The sequence below is a fragment of the Cheilinus undulatus genome, linkage group 14 (genome assembly GCF_018320785.1).
Source record: "Cheilinus undulatus linkage group 14, ASM1832078v1, whole genome shotgun sequence".
NCBI lineage: Eukaryota > Metazoa > Chordata > Actinopteri > Labriformes > Labridae > Cheilinus > Cheilinus undulatus.
Window position 1 is genome coordinate 34349592 of NC_054878.1, and position 23429 is coordinate 34373020.

Consider the following 23429-nt stretch of genomic DNA (forward strand, 5'->3'; position numbering starts at 1 on the left):
CAGTTATTTCTGCCATCAGCAGCAAAGTGATGTATGTTTAAATTGGTCTTATTTGGGGAATGAGGACAGTACTCTGTGGATTCAAACACTCTTGAATTATAGCCAAACATGGTCTATTTTTCTTGGTGATTATCATGGCTTACAAACTGGTCTTGTTTATGGATTTAGCCAGACTGCTGATAGCGAGAGGCTGGCACAGAGCAAGGCTGCTGCTGCTGGGAGAGAGAGCTGGCACAGACCTCATGATTAGATTCAGTCGTCAAAGCAAATATTTGGAGTCATACTTCCATTTGTGGACCATTCGAAGAGCACAGCTGTTAAAAAGTTTCAGAGGGCAGACAGAGGAGAAGGACACAATAATTGGTCTATTCTGAATCACATTCCTGCGACATATGGAGACGTGTACTGAAAAAATGTGATCAGAACTCAGTGAGAGAGAAACTGTCTGAAAAATAGAAAGTGTAATTAAGAAAAAACAGGTTTTTCTACTAATATACCCTTTTAATAGTTTTGCAAAGTACTGATGACATTTATGATTGAGCTGTTTTATTTTAGTCCTTAATGCACAGTCCAGTTGTCAGCTAGGATATGTCCCCAGTAAATCTGGTATTTGGCATTCAGTACTGGTTAATTGAGTGATTACTGGCTTAAAAGACTGCATTTTGGTGTTGTTTGTTTAATAACTGATACTTTGAGGTATTATGAAATGTAAAAATAATGGAAATTATGTCATTTTAAGCATGCACTATCAAAAAAGTCTCAAAGTATATCACATTTTGACAACCTTAGCACAGACTGCAAAAAAGGCGGATGACATAACCTCTCCCCAAGTGAAGCCAAAACATTTGGGGCTTCCCCTGCTTACCGGCTGCCAAATTGTTATAAGCCCCGCCTGCTCCATGCTAACAGATGGGGCATTGGTCTGTCTAGAAAATCAAAATAAATGTGAAAAAAATCTGAAATCGGTAGTATGTCAGCACCTGCTGTGAAGGTATTTTGGCTTCACTTATGGACAGTGTCAGAAGATGGTGACATATGCATCTTAATATGATATAAAGAGGTATTATGCACAAAGCAGCCTCTTGACACATTGATATATTTTACACCTGTTGTAACAACAGAGCATCTGTTGTGTAAAAAGACCTTCAAACATTTATCTATCATGCTCTAATTTACATCCATGACACATCTGAGAGGGTGAGTGTGGACTGTGTGTGATAACAGCTGTTAACATCAAAGCTTTCCCTGTCACCGCTGCTGTAAATCTCTCATATGGACACAGTTGCTCATGGAGATCCCCAGTAGGATCATGTTGGTTATATCTCTCCCCAGTGACATGTGGGCCAGTTGGTAGTACATGATATGAAAGTATTTATGAAGCCTTGCTGTAAATTATTCATGTGCTTTGGTGTTCATATCTGAAGGATTTTGTGGCAAAAGTTGTAATAAAGAAGGTTTAAGTTCTTAAAATTGACATATTTCTCCAATATTGCTTCCCCTCATCCCTGAACATACCCTGTCCCCGATTCTGAAATGAAAGTATACAAACATCAAACCATCACAGGTCGTCACAGTACCAGATTTTTAGCTTTGGGTATAATTCTAGAGAAAATAAAACAATACTGATATTTGTTTGGATACCACCACAGCAAAAATCATCACCCAGTATTGGGTTATCTCATGTTTTTAAATCTGCTAAAAAAAGAATTCATGCAAACTCCAGCACACGTTCTAAAAGATGGCAAACCAATATGTGCAATTTAGCCCTTACTCCCTCTCTTTAGTGTCCAGTTCTGCCCACATCCCACACTGATTCTCACAATCCTTGTTAAATATTCAGATTTGCAGACAGTGCATCTATTTAAAGGCAATATTGATCTGTTCACTTAAGCACCATTCTGATTAAGTTTCCTCTCTTGATGGAGGAAAACTTATGGAAAACATCCACAACCATCATATTCTAGTCGTGCATAACGGTGCTAAACATGGATAAAAAAGCAGATAGATGCCATGGACTGGTTTATCTCCTGGTTACGGCAAAGTAATAGCGCCATCAATGTAATATTAACCAACCTCATTTAGATATTTGTTTTTAGATCATACTGAGGTGGAATTGTTTCCTGATCCTGGAAAGTTTGTGCATCACAAAAACTGCAGCAGACTCCAGGAGGCCTGGCTGACAGTAGGCTGATCTTTACTCCATCTACACCATGCTGTTATTGTCCTCGTTATTAGATTCCCAATGCAATAGGGCTAATTTGCACGGAAATTTTTTTTTTTTCCTCCCAAATAACTGCAGAATGGCTCAGCGTCTCCGCGCGACATATGTGGGAGCGATAGGCCTACAGCATGATATGGAGAGCATTAATGCTATGCCTTTTACTTAATTCCAGAGTTTTACTGCACACACTTTTTTGTGGAACTTTAACAAAGCATCACACTGTTTAGCTGCACGGATTAAATAAAACAAACCATGTCTTATAATATTGATAAATATTAATATTTTCAATCACATTCCTCTTTTCAGCCTGACTTTGTTATTTTATGTTCCTCTTTTCTTACCTTGATTTTTTTGGTAAATGTACATTCTTAACCCTAGGCATTGGTGTGCTTGATAATTTGACATAATAATGAAGCCCTCCTAACATAAACGCTAGCGTTTACACAGGGTAAGTCAAGGTGAGTGACTTTACTCTAACACCTCAGGCATCTGGAGGTTTACGCTGACTAATACCTGGACCCTCTATATTTCATTCTTTAGTCGTCCCTACAGACGATTCATCGTCCACCCTTCACATGAGCCAGTGTCCTGGTTGGAGCCAGTATTTCCAGCTGGGCTGCTTCAGAGTGTATTGGATCTTTATCCAATTTTTGCATCAGTGTGGATGAGTTACTTTGCTTTCAAACACTCAGAGCTTGCCATTATTCCTATCATCAGTTTCTTTAATGATTTTCCAGATGATTTATTGTGGTGATGAAGTCCAGAATAGAGCAGCAGTGCTGTCATGTTAGTTCATAAAATGGGTACAAAGGCTCGAAAGTAGGGACAGTAGAGGAAGTTACAGGAAATGTTCTGTACTGAATTTCCCGCAGTCCAAAGCCTTACAAGGTTGGTGATAAGAAGCGAAGGATAAGAAGTAGTGATGCACAATACTTATTTTTTTTTATCACAGTACAATTGTTTTTCATTAGTCTGAAGTTATTACTACAAATAAGAGTTTACTTTAAAGTTCTAACCAAACAGCCTGGACTGATCCATCAGTTGGTTGAGAAATTGTCCAGTAAATTGGTTGTATTAAAAACGTCTATCCACCTGATCGTCTTTGAGACACACCTGTACTGTGAATTTCCTACAGCACACCTCTGTGAGGCTCTACCATGCTCTCCACCATCCTGAACTTTCTGATGAGCTAGCAGCAGGCAGACAGTAGCACGCAGATGTATTTGTTTGATTATCCAAATGTCAAAGCAAATAACAGCAGTTACTCAGTATGTTGCTGAAGTACATTTGCTTTTACTCACCATCATTCTTTTTTCTGTCAGTCCCTCTGTGACACCTCATAAATGCAGGGATGTAGCTGCCAGAGCTCCGCTTACGTTTCCTTTGTCTCATACTTCAATCCCAACGCACCAGCTTCATCATTCCTCTTTTAGTTTGGTTTGCTTATGCTTATGTCGTAATGTGCAGAGCACTCTGTGCTTTTGTTGGTCAACTTCACCAGCAGGATGGAACAAATTGAAGGAGACAGAAATTAAAATTAAACAAGTCGGGCCTTTTTTTTCGGGAGGTTGTGAGACATCCCAGTTGTGGCCTTGGTTGTTATTCACGATGACATAGGATAAAATGGGATAAAATAATTGATTTTGGAAACCCTACATCTGCTACAGATCAGATCAGGCTACCATCGAGCTTAGTGTGTAGTATAGTATGATTAGTCTTGTTAAGGTTCTTTGCAAGTCACATCACACAGCAGTGAAGAACACCCCTTGTGGGGCAGGAAGTTATTTCTGCTTAGAGAAATGCCACCAAAAAACATGTTTTGAGCAGTTTACAACTGTGCTACCCATTCAAAGTGCAAAAATATGAACATTGTTAATTTTTAAGCTACTTTTGTGTCCTAAAAAATAGTGAAATATTCAGGGCAAATTTAAAAAGTTTAAGCAAGCCGCAGAAAAACGTCAGCAGGAAATAATGTACGCCCAGCCGTCTCTTTTAAGAGATCCACATCATTTGGCTCAGCTCACTAGAGCTGGTTGTTTGAGTCCCAAATGGCTCTTCATTTCATACCAGTGTGGCTTTTTAAATGTGGACTGAATAGCGACAAAGGGTGGAGGAAAGAAAACTGGCACTCAAACGGGAGCTAGTTACTGTGGCTCACAATAAAGAGTGGTTTTGTAGCACAGGCTCATTCACGAAGGGCACATCTTTACTCAATTGCTTACCCCACAAGGTTTATTCAGTTGATAGTGTGTCACTGTTTTAATTAAAAGCATGTTTGTGGTCGATCGCCAGACAGCACTCGCTTCCTCAGCCATAATGGGTGGAGTGTTTTTATCCGTGAACGATGTCATACGGCGGTTATTTACAGATAAAGACGTAGATGTAGTCGGCAAGCTAAGGGAAGAGATCTGTCCTGCAGTAGTGTCTGTCTGAAATATATCCACACAGCTGAGAGAGGACAGGAGATCTTCTTTCCCTCAGCCACAAAACTTTAAGCCACTGCTGCTACTTAGTTAGCTTGCAGCTAGCTTGTTGAGGACACTGCCTGGGGTGGAAACTGTCAACAGGCATGCGGGGGAAATTTCAAAATAAAAGTGTAGCTCGAAGCATCTATTTAGATCGATGTTTTGACTTTCCATCAATCTGATTGGATTATCAATCAACTATTGATATATCGATATACATCGATGAATCGTTACACCCTTAGTAGAAGTATTCTGATAATAACTACAGCGAACAAGTAATGGCTTTCCCTCACTTCCTGACCCTTGACGGACGTTGTAATCATGTGATTGCAAGCAAACTTTTAAAATGTAAGCTCTAGTTTTAGATTATGAAAAATATAATGGATGAATTTCACAATGAGGGTGAAAAGCTGTTAAAAGTGCTCCACCTCCTGCGCACAGGATCCCATTGTATGCACATTGTATCGGTGGCTATCTTTTTGGGGGATTTTTATGCCTGTGCATCAAGAAAATGACAGTTTGAAATAGGGATGAATGACTTTACCCCAGGCTACCTGTGTTTAAGTGGTATAACCTTATTGCTAGGCCATCACCACCCTGTTTTTGCTTTTATTTTGATAGGACAGCTGAAGAGAGACAGGAACCATGGGGAAGGAAAGTGGGGGAAGATTTGAACCAAGCAGCACTAGGGTTGGGAGTTGACCCCCTTGACCAATGTGTTGTGGGCTGTCACTTGCTGTATGAGTGCCGCTCTACCAACTGAGCTGAACTGTTGTCTGATAGAAACTTTCATTTGTGGGGATGCTGAGCATCCACCCTGTTGATATTCACATCGGCCATTTTGTTTATGATTATTCTTCCACGCCGGCTATCTCCTCCTTCGTACTTTGTCGTATCGACACCATTTAAACTTTAAGATATAGCTATTTTCAGCTATTTCTATGCCTTTTAGCCATTGAATGCAAATTTCAGCTACTGTAAGGCCAAATTCAGCTATTTTCAGCTATTTTAAGGCTACTTTCAACTATTTTTAGGCCATTTTCAGCTTTTTTTTGGCTACTTTCAGCTAATTTTTATCCTTTTTGAAGCTATTGAATGCCATTTTCAGTTACTTTTATGCCATTTTTATGCTATTTTCAGCTGTTTTTGTGCTTTTGGCGATTTTCAGCAGTTCTTCCACAATTTAGCTCTTAGCATCCCCACGCAATTTCAGCTGAAATTACAATTTTAATCTAGTTTATAGCTGATATGCTCTGTTTTTGGTTAACTGCAGTTTGCATTATTATTGCAGTATTAAGCGAAGTCGTCACACATTGGCATATCTGTCATATCACACAGGCCCAGTTAGGCTGCTTTATCTACCATTCTTCACATGTACCCTTCTTACATAGATGTGTTGGATCTGACGGACATTATGGAACTCTATATTAGATGTTGTCAAAGAGAGATACAGAAAGAAGAGTCTTCCTTTTACTCACTGGAGACTCTACTGCTGTGAACTTGACATGAATTCAATCACTGAAGCAGCTCCTACTCTGGAATACAAAAAGACTCTTTATCTTCTTTTTCTTTGCCCTCATTCTTCTTCCTGTCTTTGACTTACTGCTGTAAGCTCTGAGCCGTCGAAGTGCTTGTAGTTGTGACAGTGAGATATCAGTCTTGCTTTATATAAAGCAGGATTATAGCACAGGTGACACATCAAGGAGGACCTTACCTTTCAAAAAAGTGAGATCATGACTCAGAAATATCTCCTAGTCTTTATTTTTGAAAGGGGTTTACTTTAATTTGACTCTCTTCAGCTGTAGCAAACCATGTTTGATATGCATCAGGTTAGAAAAATCCAGACAACCTGTTTTTATTTGGTGGAAATCAGAGTTTAACTGAAGAAATAAATGTAATCTAAGATATTTGGGGAATTAACCGCCTTGTTTTTAGAGATCACAACACAATAGAAGTGTGTTGTATGGGTTGTAAGTGGAAATATTTACTGTATTAAATAGTTGTTAAGAAGATCTTGTTAAGAATCTAAGGATTATATATCACATATCATATCACATGTAATTTAATGTAGCGGTGTACCAGCGCTTGTCTCTGAAGGGTGTGCATCGTGTGACGGGGCTGTTTATAGCCTCAGACTTCTCTGCACCCTTTTCATCTCTCACTGAAGTAATTATGTCGACGCAAATGGTGAAATGAGAACCATGTGGCAGTCTGTAATTAGATTTTTTGGAAATGAATGGGTCAAATACCAGTTGACGGCACTCAGGCTCAGAAGTTCCCCCGCTGAAGAAGGGGCTTGACAATGCAGTGGCTGCTGTGTCACACGGGACGGGCACATGCCCGATCACAGGACGTGATTAGAAGCTTGTTTGAACTTTGCTGGTGTTCCACATTCGAGACCCAAATATGGCTGAATATGCCACTTGAATAGAGGACTTGTTATCCCTCGGTTTTATTCTGGGAAAAACTAGATTAAAACGCTTTTTTTAAATTGGTAGCGGTGGTAGAGTTGACAGGTTGTCAATCAAGCAACATTGGCCTCAAAGGTACAGTATGTAGAGTTTTTCCACTGAAACATCTATATTAATTAAGAATATAACTACCCTTGAGTTATGTTCTTGGTTTAGTACTTATGCATTGGCTGTCACCATCAGCTTAAGTCCCTGCTGTTCCAGCTGCTGAATGATGAATTACGAGCTGGTTAGAGGAATCAGTAGGGAGTATACAGTAAGTTGCATTACTTCAGATGAAAATTGCCATCTTTTTTGTAATAACTACATCTTGATGATGTTCACTGTGGTCAGTATAGATCTCCAGCTGATGAAATATTATAGAAATGTTTGGAGTTTAAAGGAATATCAATAAAGCCAAAGGACAAAGCTAGGCCAGTACAGTAGCTACCACAAGTATTAAGTCAGTGATGTGTATAATATAAACTTCACTCTATTCTCCTTCCTCTTATCTAAAAGGAAAAATAATACCTTATATTTCAGCCCGCCAACTATACGGTAGTATTATATCCAAGGTGACAGGCATTTGTGGTAGTGATCTCTATGGAGTCCAAATATCCCTAATTTACGCAGATATGTGTCTGTTTCCGTAGAGATGGGAATCGAGAATCGGTTCCAGTTGGTTCAATCCATATACAACATTTACATTTAATCTTAACAATATCCTTATCTTCCGCGTGACTTGAAAAACACATCTTGAAAGAGACAGTCAGCAACATCAACTTTGAAAAGGAGGACGTCTAACTCGTGCAGTGTTTGTTAAAATACGCCACAAGATGACTCCAAGATAACAGCGGCAGTAACAACAGCCAGGATTTAAAAAATCTCATAGACACTTAACCCAGAATACGAGATTTGCCTGGGTGCGAGTATTTTGCTGAAAACTCCCTGCCAGAGTCGTACACGTCAGAGAGAAGACGGCCCAGCAGCAGACTAGTGTGATCCTCTTCTCCACAACAACGGAGCCTTATCTCAGCCTTACAGTTCAAAACACCGACAACGAAGAGTTAAATTGTTCCTGCCTCCAGCAAGCTTTTTCCCTCATGATCACACAGGAGAGTTTCTTAAATAAGATCTAAAGACGCTCTCATGTTATGAACTTGTTAGAAACTGGTCCAGTATTCATCAGCACAGATAACGGACTAATATAATCACAGCTGTGAACGTTAATGGAGGACTAGACTGCAGGGTTTTGGCCTCTGGCTGCATGCAGGATTGGTGAGTTTTGTGAAGGTTTGCTTCACCCTTAATGAAGGAAATAATCATTTTATAATCATCAGTAGTAAACATAACATAGAAAACACTTCAGGACTTTCTATACATTGTAAAAGACTGAGTATTTCATGATGTATGTATTTTTGATTCATTAGTAAAAGATTGAATGAAGTCCTTTTCAAACTAAAACTGCTAAATTTGACTTTATATTGATTTTGACTTTTTGCACACAATTTTATACAAAAAAAAAAATTATGCTCCGTCTATAGTCTGAGACCTTTAAAAACCAGGTTGAATATCTGATATCCACTGTGTGTCCGTTAAAAGGTGCTGGGATACATCTTCAGAAGATAATTCTTCCTTACTGCAGCAGCGGCATCATCTGTAGCTTCATATTTACATCATCTCTCCCTCTAATCAGTCAAACGGTATCAGCTCCACGATCACTGATTAATTCAGGAAGCTCATCAGCACCAACTATTAGATTAATCAAGAAAGTTAGGTCAGACCATTTATCTGTGGGATCAGGAAGCAAACTGCGACACAAACAACATTTACACTCACACATTACAAACTCTGTTTGTTAGCACACATTAGAAGAAGATTATGGCTTATTATTCAGCTCTGCAGATGTGATTTTTCTCCTGTTTTTCCCTGATGCTCCTCACTCTCTATCAGGAGTTTCTTGTACTTTTTGATAATGTGAAAATGATGTAAACCAAGTCAATATTGGCTCTTGACATGTGTTAAGACAGTCTCTTCGGTCTGGCAAGCTTCTGGGCTGTTCTTTTTAACGGAGGAGGAAAACTAGAAAATCTGTAAATAGACTTAAAAATCCTCGCAAAAATTGAATTCTTAATGCTCAAGGGGAAAAGGAAGCAAAGGGGGAAATACTTCAGTTTTTTCATCGAGAAAAAAATAAGGTGTGAAGGACTGGAATCACAGCCTTCACATTTATTTGTATAATACAAATTAACTCAAATGAAAGCAATAATTCAGATGCAAAGACACTCATATAGACATTTAATGACCTCATTCTGGCTTAAGAAAATTCAGTAGCTGAGACAACATTTATATGCTGTGGTGTATCATTGTCCTGACTCATATGATGGAATCATCATAGCACTGCTGCCATATATCCATATTTTGATAAAATAAAAAAATATGTCTCTCTAAACAGATTTCCCTGGCAGGTTGAGTCACTACTTCATGATTCACATGAATACCCATGAGTGAGGGTTACGTAAGTAGAAGTTTGCAGGCCAAAAAGGAAGTTGATTGTTAGATAAAGAAGACAGCAGTCCAACAGCTCAAAGGAGAAACCTGCACCAAATTAAAGTGAATAAATACACCAGTCCTGCTCTTCATCTTTAGTGGGACCTTTTGTATTCTTCAGTAAATGAGATACGAGGCATGAGCATTTACAAACCCTTAAATATTAGTGTTTGCTGCAGCGCTTTATTGTGAAGGTGGCCACCTAAACAGCACACAGCTTCCACCTGTTAACATCATGTACATGCACACTTATACAAAAAAGGACTCTACTGCTTCTGGGGTTCCAGCAGATCCTTGCAAAGTCTCAAATAGTCTTAACCCTCCGAGACTTACATTGTCATATATGACAAGAAGAGACATGGGTTATTAAAAGTTAAGTAAGCCTGGAAGTCCTCAGTTTCACCATTCTAATGATGCTGTCCACATCTTCGTAGCTCTTATAGTAGCTTTTCTAGTGGCCCTTTGGTGACTTTCTGGGGTCTTTGAAGACTAAATCCACACCAGTAACTGTGATAATGAATGTCTTTTTATCCACTTTTTAATCCATTTTTGATTATATCTGATGCTAGCTTGGTATGAGTCGCCATGTAGTGTTCACAAAATAGATGTCACATGGGCTGTGACGACCAATGGCAGGCTGTTCCTTTGTCACGTCAGGGTTGCAAAACAGCACATGTGTAAACTGAAGTAGAGGGCCTGAGTGGCTTATAATGGAAAGAAAAAGAGAAAGACAGCCTGAGATCTGTCCCTCTGTGTCACTGCAGACAGGAAATGCTTTGAGTAATGGCTCAGCAAATATAAAAAGAGCAAGAATTTTTTTTTTTAATAAATATGTGAATATTTTAAAGATTTTTTTTGTCAGAGAATGATTTATAGGAGAACAAGTTTTTGAAAAAAGTCTTAGTCATTGTTGTTTACTGTGTCACACATAAAATGATTCGAGTTTTAATTTCGTTTTCATTTTTTCTTCTGTCTTAATAGTTCAACAACTTTTTTTTTTTTTTTTTAATTCCAGGGGCATTACTGCAGCACACAAATTCTTAAACCCCAGGTTGTTCTGAAAAAATAAGGCTATGTTTACAGCTTTACTGTGCACCACATGGTTCATGTTTTACAAGCTTTTCATGACAACAAACCCAGGAGAGGTAAAATGGTAAAAAAAATAAAAAAGAAAAGAAAAAAAAATCTCACAAATTTCACAGTAAAAATATAAGGCCATAAAAAGTCAGCATTTTACCAGAGAGACATCTTAACTTTTAGAGGGTATTTTGACTAAAACATGTCCTTATCCAGTCTTTGTTTCTGAGCCAACCTTAAACAATTTTAATCATCTTACTCCACAAATTATTGCATCAAACCATGTAATTCAGGGAAGTCGGTGCTAGATGTTTTAAATTTCCTGAGAGAAAAAAATCATCACATTTGGGTGTTTATTACCAAAAAAGTCTTTTGCCTTGTACCATTTGACATTTCATAAACAGTTCATTAAATCAGAATATTCATCCCCACGAAATCTCTTGCCTTTCAGTTTTGACCTTATTCTGTGCAAAAAGTGTTATTAATTTTTCTCACTTCAGTTCTTAAGAAGTCTTGAATTAGATTTTTAAAAGCATGAAGGGACCCTAACTTTTGCCCTTCTTTTTTAAAGAATCTTCCTCCTTGCACACAGCCCAGCCCAGCCCAGCCAAGCAAATGGATATATTTACTTAGATATGAATATCAGGTCGAGAGATTTGTGATCCGGGTCAGGGTATTGCTCTCTCCTCCGTCCTCTCTCCTGCTGTAGCTGTGAGTTAGCGCGCCTACGTGCATGCTGCTCTCAGTTTTAGAGCAGGAGGAGAGATGTTCACTGAAGAAACACAACTCTTTCTCAGCTGATTTCTACCAATCAGTAAGAAGTAGCTTCCCCAAAAATGTCAACAAGAGTATATGCATTTGTCTCTGTGACAGTAGATGTTCTTGTTTAATTAGCGTGCAATTATGGTGGGATCACACGGCATGCCTTAATCTCCATTCAAACAGATGTACAGCTGCAGATGATGAATAAAGGGATACAGCAGGAGTAGGTGATGTAAGAGAGTGAAGAAAGAGATTGGGAAAAAAAAATGCAGGCTTTACTGAGTCATCTCCAGACTGTGTGAACATTTCTGGGATTGTTTCAAAATGTTCATAAAATGGCAAAAAAGTCATAATAAATTAAATGCCTTTAACTTTTTATCCCCCAATTTCATCTCCCAAAAGCCTCACAAAGTCTTCACATCCAAGCATACTGTAGTGAGCTAGGTTTAATATTAGATCAATAATTTGTACTGTGAAGACAAAGAGAATGACAGAGAACAGCATGAACTTTATGAACTTAACTGGAAAAGTGTGTTATGACTGTCTATAATGTTACTATAATGATAGGAATAACACAGTCATTATTAAAATACACAGGAACTGCTGGGCACTTTACTGTTAATGATAGATAAACTAAAATTCTCAAAGCTTTATGCTACTCTTGGACAAAAAAGAATAACGTGACCCCATGGTGGAATCTGTCCAGCCACTCCCTCATTACTTTGCAAATCAGCTCTCAGTTCAGCTACACTTTCTTCATTCCTCTTTTTGTGGCATTTGTTCACTGTTATGTTGGCGTGGACTCTGGGCCGCCACCATCAGCTCAAAGAAGACCTCTCCTTCCAAAGAACTTACTATGTAGTAGTATGTAGTATGTAGTCCAGTCACCATTATTGTGATTAGCAGGCTAACCTTCTCTGGTCTGGTATTATCGCAGTGACTTGTGCTAACTGGTGCTAACAGGACTAGAAAAAGTATGATGCCAGTCTGCCTGATGCCTGTCTCTACTGCTTTCAACTTTTATTTTAAGCGCACATGGTTAAGCAAAAAACAGAGTGTGGCTTTGTAAGTTTAATGACACATATCTGACTGCACGGTATATGTTCTTTGCAGATGACTTCACACATTAGCAGAGAACTCCTCTTGGGGCATTTCTACTTAGAGAAATCCTACAAAAGTTCTTTGTTTTGAGCTGGCACTCTAAATGCCAACCATTTTAAGTGCAAAAACATAAACGTTCTTGATTCTTACCCTACGTTTTGTCCCAAAAGTAGTGAGATATTTAGGCAAAAAAAAGATTAAAAAAAAACTCACAGACAAATGGCAGCAGGCATGTATGATCTCACACTTTACTAAACTTAAGCATTGTGATGCTAACAGACATGAACTGTTGCTGTTTTGAGAGAGACAAAGCCACAGTCGGCTTCTTTTAATTATCTAGGACTAAAGACAAGTTAAATAAAACATACTTTCACCAGGTAAGATGTTTGTTCCTGCTGTACCTTGTTTAAGTGAAAATTATTTAAGTATTCCAGCAATTAGCCTGACCCCTGACCTTAAGTTGATCTCTGGTCAGAGCGCAGCTGCCTAGCTGTGCCAGAGTAGAGACAAAGTCTGTTTTCTGTCATAAATCTTTCTTTTATGATGCTTTAAATGAGCCATAGGCCACTATGGCTGATAGATTTGACATATTTACCTCACAGTGATAAAAAAAAAAACTCAGTACGTAACTGCCTGTTAACTTTCAGTGAAGGCAGTGACACCAGCTAACAACAAACTGTACTGAGATGAACTGCTCTGTGATTTTACGTCTTTGTAGTGTTGGGGGGCAGGGTAATTCCCCATAGGGGCCTTTTGGGTTCATGTAGATTTCAGTGGTTTCACATTTACAGCAACCTTATTCCAACATATCGAGTGTGTTAAGACACATACTTTGAATTTCACTTTACAGGGACTTTAAACTGTGATAAAAAAGGGATTGTACTCGATGCATGCAGACATTTTCTAATGATGATTGCAGCATAGTGGTCCATTTAGAGCTGTTGTGCACAAACTTTCCTTCGTTCCCAACAGACATTCAGGGTCGCGTGTTTTGAAAATAACCTTTTGTTGTGTTTTTGACAGAGCATTTTCCAGATGTTACTTTTCCTAGTCACAGCTGGCGTGGTGCATAGGTAACAGACTGCTCTGTTTGTTAAATGCTCCTGCCTTCTGGAGGAGTCCTTGGAGATTATTTTGAATAAAGCTAAAGCCATGGCTAGATGTGTTAATCCTGTTTGAGTTTATTATATCTTCATTAAATTTATTATAAAAGGAGAGGGGAGTGGATAGCTTATTTGTCCCTGTAATCTCAGCTGCTTGTTTGAAAGTTCAGGACAGTGCACTACTGAGTGGAAACTGTTAAATAGGTGTTCTTGAGGAATTTCAAAATAAAAGCACAGCTAGTGTTGATTGTTTTGAATTTCTTTCGATTTGACTCAAACAGTTGATGCACAGTGGTGGATCATTTCACCCTTATGATAAACACCTAGGTGATCACATGTCATAACGGGGTTAAATTATTTTAGTCTAAAATAACACAGGCAGGTGCAAGAGAAGAGAGACAGTAGGTGTACTCATTTATATTTAACTTTAAGATAAAGCACCATACCATACTATAATTAAGAGCCGATTAAGTATCAGCCACATGTTGCTATCTCAGTTCTTTTGTTTTTCGGAGGAAAAAGTACAGTAACATTGCATTCTAACCTTTTGTGGAAAAAACGACTCAAAACACAATTAAATTTCTGCCTGCTGTGTTTGTCTCTGGCAAAGAAAAGGCAAGTGAAAATTAAAAATGTCAGACTGGGTTTTCAGAAGTTGGAGCTCATTAGAAAAATGTGCGAGCTGTTGTGTGCTGAGAAACAGGGGCAGGCCAGTGCGTCAGTGCGTCTGCTCCGACTCTAATTGGTTGTCACATCCTCAATTCTCACTGAACGCAGCGAGAGACTCCGTACGTCTCGGCACTGTGGGCCCGCGAGCTTGTGCCACAGCAGTTTTACAGCTGAGGCTTCAGTGACAGATTAGGGCTCGCTGAAAAGACGGCGTGATGCATTTTGTTTATCACTCTTTCGGTACATGCAAACACATCGCTGAAGATGCTCACAGATCCGTTAAAAGAGGCACTCAAGTTGCCAGAAAACTGTCTTTTTATGCATATATTGTATATTTGTTCCATAACTCTCCAGCCTGCCTGAATATGAGCGTCTTTTTTGGATTGCTCTCTGGTGTAATCTTTGTCATATTGCAGGAGCTTTGGAGGTTGGAAAACACCCAGGCCCATCTGTCATTATGAACTCATTCCTTCTCTTTCTCTACCATGGGTTATCTCTCTCTCTCTCTCTCTCTCTCTCTCTCTCTCTCACTTCTTCTTTTGTTTATACACGTTTCTTTCAGTCTCTTCCCGTGTGAAATATCATTCAGCAAAGTCATAAATACACATCACCAGAAAAGCCGCGTGTGATGTTTGTCTCCAAACAACAAGGCTCTGTGATGGGTGGGTTTTTCTGTCTCCCTCCGTTTGTCTTTGTCTCCTCTGCTTAATGCTCACACTGAGAGATAAAGGTCAACGCACTCATATATCTCACTCTGAGTAGGAGGTGGTCCGCGTGGAGGAGGGCGATCTTAATTGCTTCTGCGCCGGGTCATCAGCACACTCCTGATACTCCTGATGATCATAACAGCTTTCCTGACATCTCTTATGCGTTATTAGATAATAAAGGGAAGAGCAGAGAGAAGCACCTCCAAGCATGTCTGGGAAGTTTTCGCTGCTTGTACAGGCTGTGTTACCTAAAGTTTTACACTCTAATTGAAACTTCTTTGTTAAAAAACAGTTTTAATTCACTTTCATGTGGATGTTTTTCATTTGAAGCCAAAACTTTTTCCTTAAAATTCCTGTGGTCACAGTGGTCACAGTGGTCTATGTGTGCCATGGCTTTATCCTAACCATTGGCATTTGCCCTCGCCTTCCAGGTCACAGCTGGAGACAAGAGATCACAGGAGAGCTAAAAGTTCCCACTAAAACTGCTGAGAAAAGACGCACCTTTTTCTCTTGTTGCTTGTTATTGTGTTACTTAAATGTCACCCACTATTTCTAACAACATTGAAAGTTACATTTAATCTGTGATTAGCCCTGTGAGTATACCTACAACAGAAGCTTACCATGTTCAGCTGCTCAAACCTGCAACTTTAACATGTGGCGACGGTAGGGTCTACCGATAATCGGTTTGGCTGATTATCGGCACCAATATTTGGCATTTTGCCGATTATCGATATCAGCATTTTATTCCACCGATCACCAGTGTTACCAATGAATTAAAAAGTCAGCTACTTTGACTCCTCTGCAGGTGTTTCTTCCCTTCTGGCTAAGCTCTCATTCAGTCACACTCTCCCCTAATGTCACGCCCACACGACCTGATTGGCCACAACATCACGAGTCATAGCCAATCAACACTGCAGCGTTTGAAAATTGACACCAACCAGAGCAGCAGTCTCCTGTGTCACCTTTGGGGCTAGGCAATTAATCGCAAGTTAGATTAAATCGCAATATGGCCTGCTGTAATTTTTAAATTGCAGAAGTTGCAACATCTCTTTAATTTGAAATGTGTCAAAATGCCAGTTTAATAAATCATATTTTGTGGGTCCTGAAGCCCACAAAAAATGATGATGTGTCAATTTTTGCCGATTTTTCTAGAGAACTTGTGAAATGACTTGCTTATCTTGGGATGTCTTGGAAGAAGAGGGGATAAATTATTTGAAATATTTATCAAAAATTTAGATTTCACAATAAAACAGGGTAAAATAAAAGGTATCGATGCATGTCCCAAAAGGACTTAAGGACTTTTGCCTCCATTTTTGTTTTTCAGACTCCTAGTCACAACCCACGACCAGCTTTTGGGTCCCACCCCACCAGTTGAGAACCACTCTCTTAGACCCTCTGTTGACCTCTGTGTATGCAGGACATTTGATGAGCCTTTGGAGAGTGAAAACAAAACTAAAGGGAACACCTTGCAGTGAGGCCAAAGTAGTGCACAATGAAAATAGAACAATTTAATACATCTATGTAATTAAACACTAATGTAAAAACAGGCGTACTTATAATATTATGTGTCATTTTTACCAAGTTTTTACAGCTAAATGCTATTGGGTTTAATATTGCATACTGTACCTTTGATCTTCCATGAGCCAAACATTTGCTAACAAACAGCAAAGTGGCTGCAGGAAGAGCTTCCTTTAAACAGACAGAAACCTCAAGCAGGTCCAGACTCATACTCAACAGCTGTCTGTTAAGAATGAGTCTGACTTAGAAAGAGGGGTGATGATACAAACTCATGGCTACATTGCCAGTAATGGTGGTAAAAATGTTAGTACAACAAGCAAGAACAGAAAAGTAAAGTCTGATTATAGTAGTTATAAGAGTTACAGTCATCAGGTCTAATATTAGCATTTAAAATGATGATGATAATTACTGGGGTAGGTCTGATCTTATCAATTATATCAGTTGGAGTTCTGTGATTAACATCAGCATGATAACAGTGATTATATCAACCCTGCTCTGATTTTTCTGAAGGATAAAGATCTACACGTGAATTAGGAGAGATTTCCACACATCTTCATAACACTTGACCCCAGTTTTCTTGAAACTACTTTAAAATAATTCTAATTTACAAATCCTGATCAAAAAGCCAGTGTGCATGAAATGGAACTGAAAAGGTTCAACTTTTTACTATAGAAGGAAAATAACAGCCACACATGGCATTTTATAATCTAATTTCTCTAAATTATTGTCTGCTAATTTATTCAGCAGTCATTCCACATCAGTTAATTAGCATAATAAAGTGCTGAAGAAGAGGTAAATTTGCTACTTAAAATGTAAAAAGCCTCTCATTTCCTGTCCTTTCATTACCTTTCCAAGCACCACTCCACAGCTCTACAGCTACCTCTGTAAGTCGGCAGTGAAAAAGGTCCTTGAGAAGGCTCAGTCAGCCGTCTGCAGATGAGCCATGAACCATGGCTACAACAGCTGCTCCACTCACAGCCCTGTGGCTCCAACTTCCCCTGCAGCTGCCCCCCCCCCCCCCGCCTCCACAGGGAACGCCTCACCTCAATCCTCTTCGTGAAATCGCAATTAATTATGGGAAGGTTTCTCTGCAAGCACAATGAGCCAGAGACCCTTAAGGGGTGAAATACATCAGGATAACCTGGAGTCCCACAGGGGCACGATGATTTTCTGAAGTGCCGCAGAATCACCTCCAGTGAGCTCAGATTGTGTGTGACTGCATTAACAACTCTTGGATGCGTCTGTTGCAGTACTATCTTTGTTTTCTTGCAAGTGCAGCTCAAGGCTACAACTAACTTTTACTTTCTTCATCGATTATTCTGCAGATTTATCACATGATTCTGTCCCTTAAATGTCTATGTATGAGAAACAGCTGTGTCGGTCATTAAGCTTTCTTAACACAGTGAAAAATGGCAGTTGTAATTTTCCAAGGTGATGCCTTTGAGCGCGTTTTATTCCTCAAACTCAAGCATAGTCTGTTTATCCTGATATAACTCTTGAAAAATACTTGCAAATCCATTATAGACAAGCCATTGGATTGGAGTGTTTGGATTTGGATTGAAAAGGGACGTCAAGAAACAACAGTTTCACAACCCTCACCAGCGAAGAAAATCCAAAAAGTGTAAACAGAAAAAATGATTTCTTTGTTGATTTGACTGTGTTTGGGATAACTACATGTAACCTTCTCAGTGCAGCAGTGTAATTTCTTAGTAGCTGAATGTAACACTGCAGAAAAACTTCTCCCTTTGTCCTTGAACAGCTTTATTCCAGGCAGGGTTTGTTTTGTCTTACTGTAAGATGGACAAAAAATATTGCTACTGCTGCTGTTGTGCTACTTAAACCACCACGAGGTTGAAGTTGAAACCATTTTGTCTCTGGTTAAAATATAGCTTCTTTTATCCACTAATGCTTCCTGTTGTGGTTGAATGATATATTTTTTATTCCCAAATGCAATTTGCACATAAGCAAAAGCCACATAGCACATACAATGTAAGTCATGTGACCTGCAGCATGTTGTGCTTCTGCTTTTGTTGTCTAGTGCAACCAAAACCACTGTTTTTTTCAGTTCTACTCTAAACGCCTGTCTGATATCACCATCAGCAGTCAGAGAATTGAGCATGCGGAGCCTGCATGTTTTCTGCATGTAGAAATGTTTTGGCTAGAGGCGAGGCTGCTGCCATCACAGATACACCAGCATGACTCTTGAGGCAGATGCTCAATGTGAGACGAATCTTAAAGGGGACATATTCTGCAAATTCAGCCTTTTCTTTTAAAAATGTGCGCCCCTTGCCTATCCACAGCCCCCTACAGGTACGAGAAAAATGAACTGTTTGGTTGGTTGGTTGATATTCTTTCATCCAACCAAGATCCTGCTCTTCGAGTGGTGTCACACTCATGTGTGCATGCATGTTGTAGGATACATGATGCTAAAAAATGATCACACTGTGATTGCTGATATTATCTGATTATAGGTATGTGTACACTGATCGTCTCTAAGTCAGCTGTTAATTTAGTAGAACATAACAAGGTTAAAAATAATCAATACTGCTCCATAAAGCTTGTTATGTGAATTTTTAAGATTTAAACAAACAGCGTGAGTGCAATGAGGAACCTGTCAGGCATTAAACTGATTTTGAGTTATTGTGAAGGTTTTGTGTTTTCTGTCTTTTTTCTTTTGTTTTTCCCTTTTTTTTTTTTTTTTTTTTTTTTGCTTTTTTGGATTTTGTTTTAAACCCTTACAACTTATCAGTTGGTCAGTGTGTGGGTGTAATTTCAGTCAACTAAGTTTTTCTGTACAGGCCTCTTAGACTCTGTGCTGACTTTGAACTTTGTGACAAATGTTTGATGATGCTTAAGTAACACAGTAACAAGCAACAGGTTTAATTTGTAAAGTTGATGAAGAAACTTCTCTATACCTGCTCCCTCTCCACTTTTCCTTCTCCTGTGTGTATTTGTGTGTCTGTGTATGAGTGCAAGAGTTGCTGCCATCAGGCTGAACTGTGTGTTATGAAAATAAGTGTAAGGTTAGATTTAAAATCTAAAAATAACTCCAAGAACCACAAGATTAGAAAATTTGTTTTATTTTATTTTAGGGGTACATAACATACTGTTTTTTTCTAAAATAGTTTCATTTTTTTTTCAAGTGAAAAATTGCAATTTACAGTCATGTGTAAAAGTTTTAAGCATGTTTTGTGTCGAGGCTTCATTAGGGGGACCAACATCACAGCTTGGGGCTGGAGAGAGGGAGGAGGGCAATCAGCGGTCAAGCTCAACGGAATCTCTTTTGTCCGAGCCTTTTCAAACCTAGTAATACGCCCAGAGACCTGCTGTGGTTTGCGAGCCTTTGGGACATCGCGTGACCAGGGGCTTGTGGCAACCCTACTAGGCCACATCCACCACTTACTCCACCCTTAAGGTGTGGACTTCATTTTATCAACAGATTATTTTCCCATGCCCTAAAGCATGACTGGGGTTGTGTCCATCCTCCTTCGCACCCGATGGTGCCCTCAGGTGGCTTACTCGCCACATTTACGCCTTACTTCAGTCTCCGTTTTTTGCCCAAAAAATTCTGCACAATACTGAACCTCAAAGAAGGAAAAAACTCAGCCCTAGTTAATAAAGGCCACCATTCACTCACCATTACAGTTATTACATGATTTAAGTTTAGGCTTAAATACCTGCAAATGTAAAGGCATCAACAGTTATCAGGCTGACATGATATTTTGACGGCCTTTTGTTTCATACACCCACACATTTAAGAATTAGGGCATTCTGTCACTGCTGGAGTGTTGTTCTGTGTTTTCTTTAGTCTTGGCTACCATTTAGAGGATGGGAGTTGCAGGATAATTTCCAAAATTTTTTCAAAAAAAGGCCTGAATATTAATGACGGTGAAGGCAGCCATATCTGGATAAAGATGTTTAATACTTGGTAGCCTAATTTTGACCAATACTTGATTATTCAATTATGCCATGTCTACTTATGTACTATTATGCTGTATGTATGACTGAATATTTTTCAGTCAGTAACACTTAAAACTAAAATCATGTGTGATACTTATCTCACAATAACTTTCATACTGTGATTGTGATTCTTTGATTTGATATAATGTAAGACAACCTGATGATCCATCAAACTATCTGATCAAATAATATACAAATAAACCTCAGACATTTAAAGTTTAAGCAGGAATTAAAAGTCCAGGTCTGCCAACCTCATCTATAAATGCTGTTTGAACTCCTGGATGCATTCAGTCATTCAAGGCTCTAGCTTTCCCTTCTGCTTCTTCTAAAGTGTGCTGTTAATTCAGCCTCTCTGGTGCTCTCGATTGTTTGTGCAAAGTTTAGACTTGTCTTACAGAGATTTGAATGTCATGTTTTTACAGAGAGATGCTTTGGGATTGGATGTTGGGAATAAAAATAGAAGCTGTCAATTTCTAACTCAAAGCAGACAAACTACAGATTTAGTTTCTATACTTCCCAAACAGATTAATTGATGATGGTGCAGTGTGACAAACTACTGATGAGATTAATTGATTTGGTCTTCTTTATTTATTTGCTTTCAGATTGAATTAGCAGTGTTCAAGTAATGGAAGAAGGCTTTTAAGTGAAGAAGGCGCTGTCAGTCTCATGATTAGATGTTTTCTACAGCACTAAAAGGAAAATCAAAGATCTATCTCCTTAATATTTCAGTCCTTGCTTAAGCTACCTCAGAGCTTTTCTGTCTGGGGCCTTATTAAAAATACAAGCTTTGTGGTCTTCCTGTCAGCCCTTGAATCCGTCAATTCACTTTACTGTCTGTCAGAAAGCTCTCATGAATGCATCTCAGAAAAGCCCCAGAATCCCCCGTTCTCGAATTTTGGCAGAATATGCCAGAAACTTAAGTTTGAGATGACTTGATAGTGGCAAAGTAAGATCCTGTTGTATTTGGATGTCAGTTCTGTCCTGTTCTTTCATGGAATTTGAGGACTGTCTCAGAAAGCTTAGCCAGTGTACTGAGAGACTGTTCAAACATTTATACAAGCACTCTCCCTCAAATGTCTGCAAACTTGGAAGCAGCGTCCCCGTTTCTCCATTTAAACTCTGAGCTCTGCACCTGCTGCTGCTATTCTTTTGACTGATAATGAAGATGTTTTGCCCAGACCTGCTTAGAATCACTCACGGCTTGACGCAGCTCTGTAAACACCAAAATACTTTCACTCTCCTGTGACAAACTCACAACTTGATCCTGACTGATGTTAAAGCTTGTGTTAAATGTGCCCCGTCTCTTTTTATTCCTCTAAATCAAATTAGCAGAATGCTACACGTATGCAGTCTGCGTTATTCATAGGCTTGGCCGGTGTTTTGCTGACTAAGTCGTTGCTTGCTCAGTGCTCACCGTGCAGAGCAAAAGGTTTTCTATCTGGGTCATCAGCACGGTGGCTGTGCTTTGGTTTCTTCCCCTGAGAAGACTGCAGAACTGTGGGTTTGAATGTGGTGCAGGATTTTGCCCTCTGCAATGAGGCTGGATTAAATTATCAATCTGTAGTAATCAGTTAAGAAATAATGCACAGACATTGGTCATAAGAAAGGTGGAATACTTGAAAAATACATGAAATTCTTATCTGGGTTACTGCATCTATACAGTATTAATTTAACTCACTGAGTAAAAAGGAACACTATAAAAGTGTCTTCATTGGTCCACACTACACATAGTGTGTTGAAATTGATATATGGCCACAAATGGAGATCCCTAATGTTTATGTGAACCTGATTTTAAGTACACAAAGCTGAGCCTGAAGGCTCAAATCAGCCTGGTTTATCCTTGATGGATGTGAAACCGAATCTTCCGACTTGCTCTGCATGTGACGTCAAACGCATAGCCCCTACAGTCCACCCAGCAAGGGAGGGTGTCCATGGAAACCCAAACTGTTTTGGGATTAAGCATGCTGAACCATACCAAACCATACTAAATCAAACAAGACCACCAAATGCAACCACGGAGGGAATAGGGAAGTGGAAGTCAATTCTTGTAACCAAGTTACAGCTCCGTTGAGAAGTGTTCAGAATCTAACGGCACAAAATTAAACACAGTCCAACACAAGTCAAAGAAAAGTAACTGCATCTAGTATACTCTAAAAGAAGGGCTGAAGTATGTATCATTTTACAACTTTGAGGTGATATTTGTATGTGCAATAGTCATATGACCTGGAACACTCTAGGCTGCCATTTCTTCGTTGTTTTTTTTGTTTGTTTGTTTTTTACATTTTCTGGTTTCTGTGAATAATTTGCGTTAAAATCTGTCTAAAAACACCATCAGTAGTCAGAGCTCATCACAATGCATGCGGAGTCCATGCGTGATAAACAGACATGTCGCTGCTGTTTGCAAGTAAGTATAAGGCCTGCTTTATCATTAACTTTTTGCTTGTTTCTAGATAATTGAAAGTTAGTTCGAGGTAGCATTTCCAATATGGTGATGGCTTCATTACTCCTCTTCAGAAACCATTCGCTTATGTCACCAAGACCTGGTCTTGTTCATCTCTTCATCATACGTTTATTTTCAGAAATCCCAAATCCAATGGACTACACACATTGCATTTTTGTTGATGGATTCAGAGCTATGCTCAGTCTCGTTTTGCTAATGCTGTCATCTCTGCTGCACCTTTTTTTTTTTTACAAGTAGCTCAATGTAAAGTTTAATGCTTAGACTGTGTTCTCTGAGGCTAGGGCAGGCTTGTCAGCATTAGTGCAAGTATTTTTTGTTGCACGGTGTTAAACCTGTGCTGCCTTATTACAAGTGATAATGGCTACAAAAGCAGCTATTTAGGTGC

At 39.1% G+C, this 23429-nt stretch overlaps 1 protein-coding gene across 2 annotated transcripts in view; it reads left to right on the forward strand.

Moving 5' to 3' along the window:
- Window positions 1-23429, forward strand: part of extl3 (exostosin-like glycosyltransferase 3) — a 57783-nt gene that overhangs the window by 15475 nt on the left and 18879 nt on the right. Inside the window, exon 1 of one of the 2 annotated variants that reach the window (XM_041805451.1) lies at window positions 17699-17818. The exons of the other annotated variant lie outside the window; for it this stretch is intronic. The gene's annotated coding sequence lies outside the window, so the exon portion shown is untranslated. Of the gene's footprint in view, window positions 1-17698; window positions 17819-23429 lie in introns of those variants that run through there. 2 annotated transcript variants of the gene reach the window in all.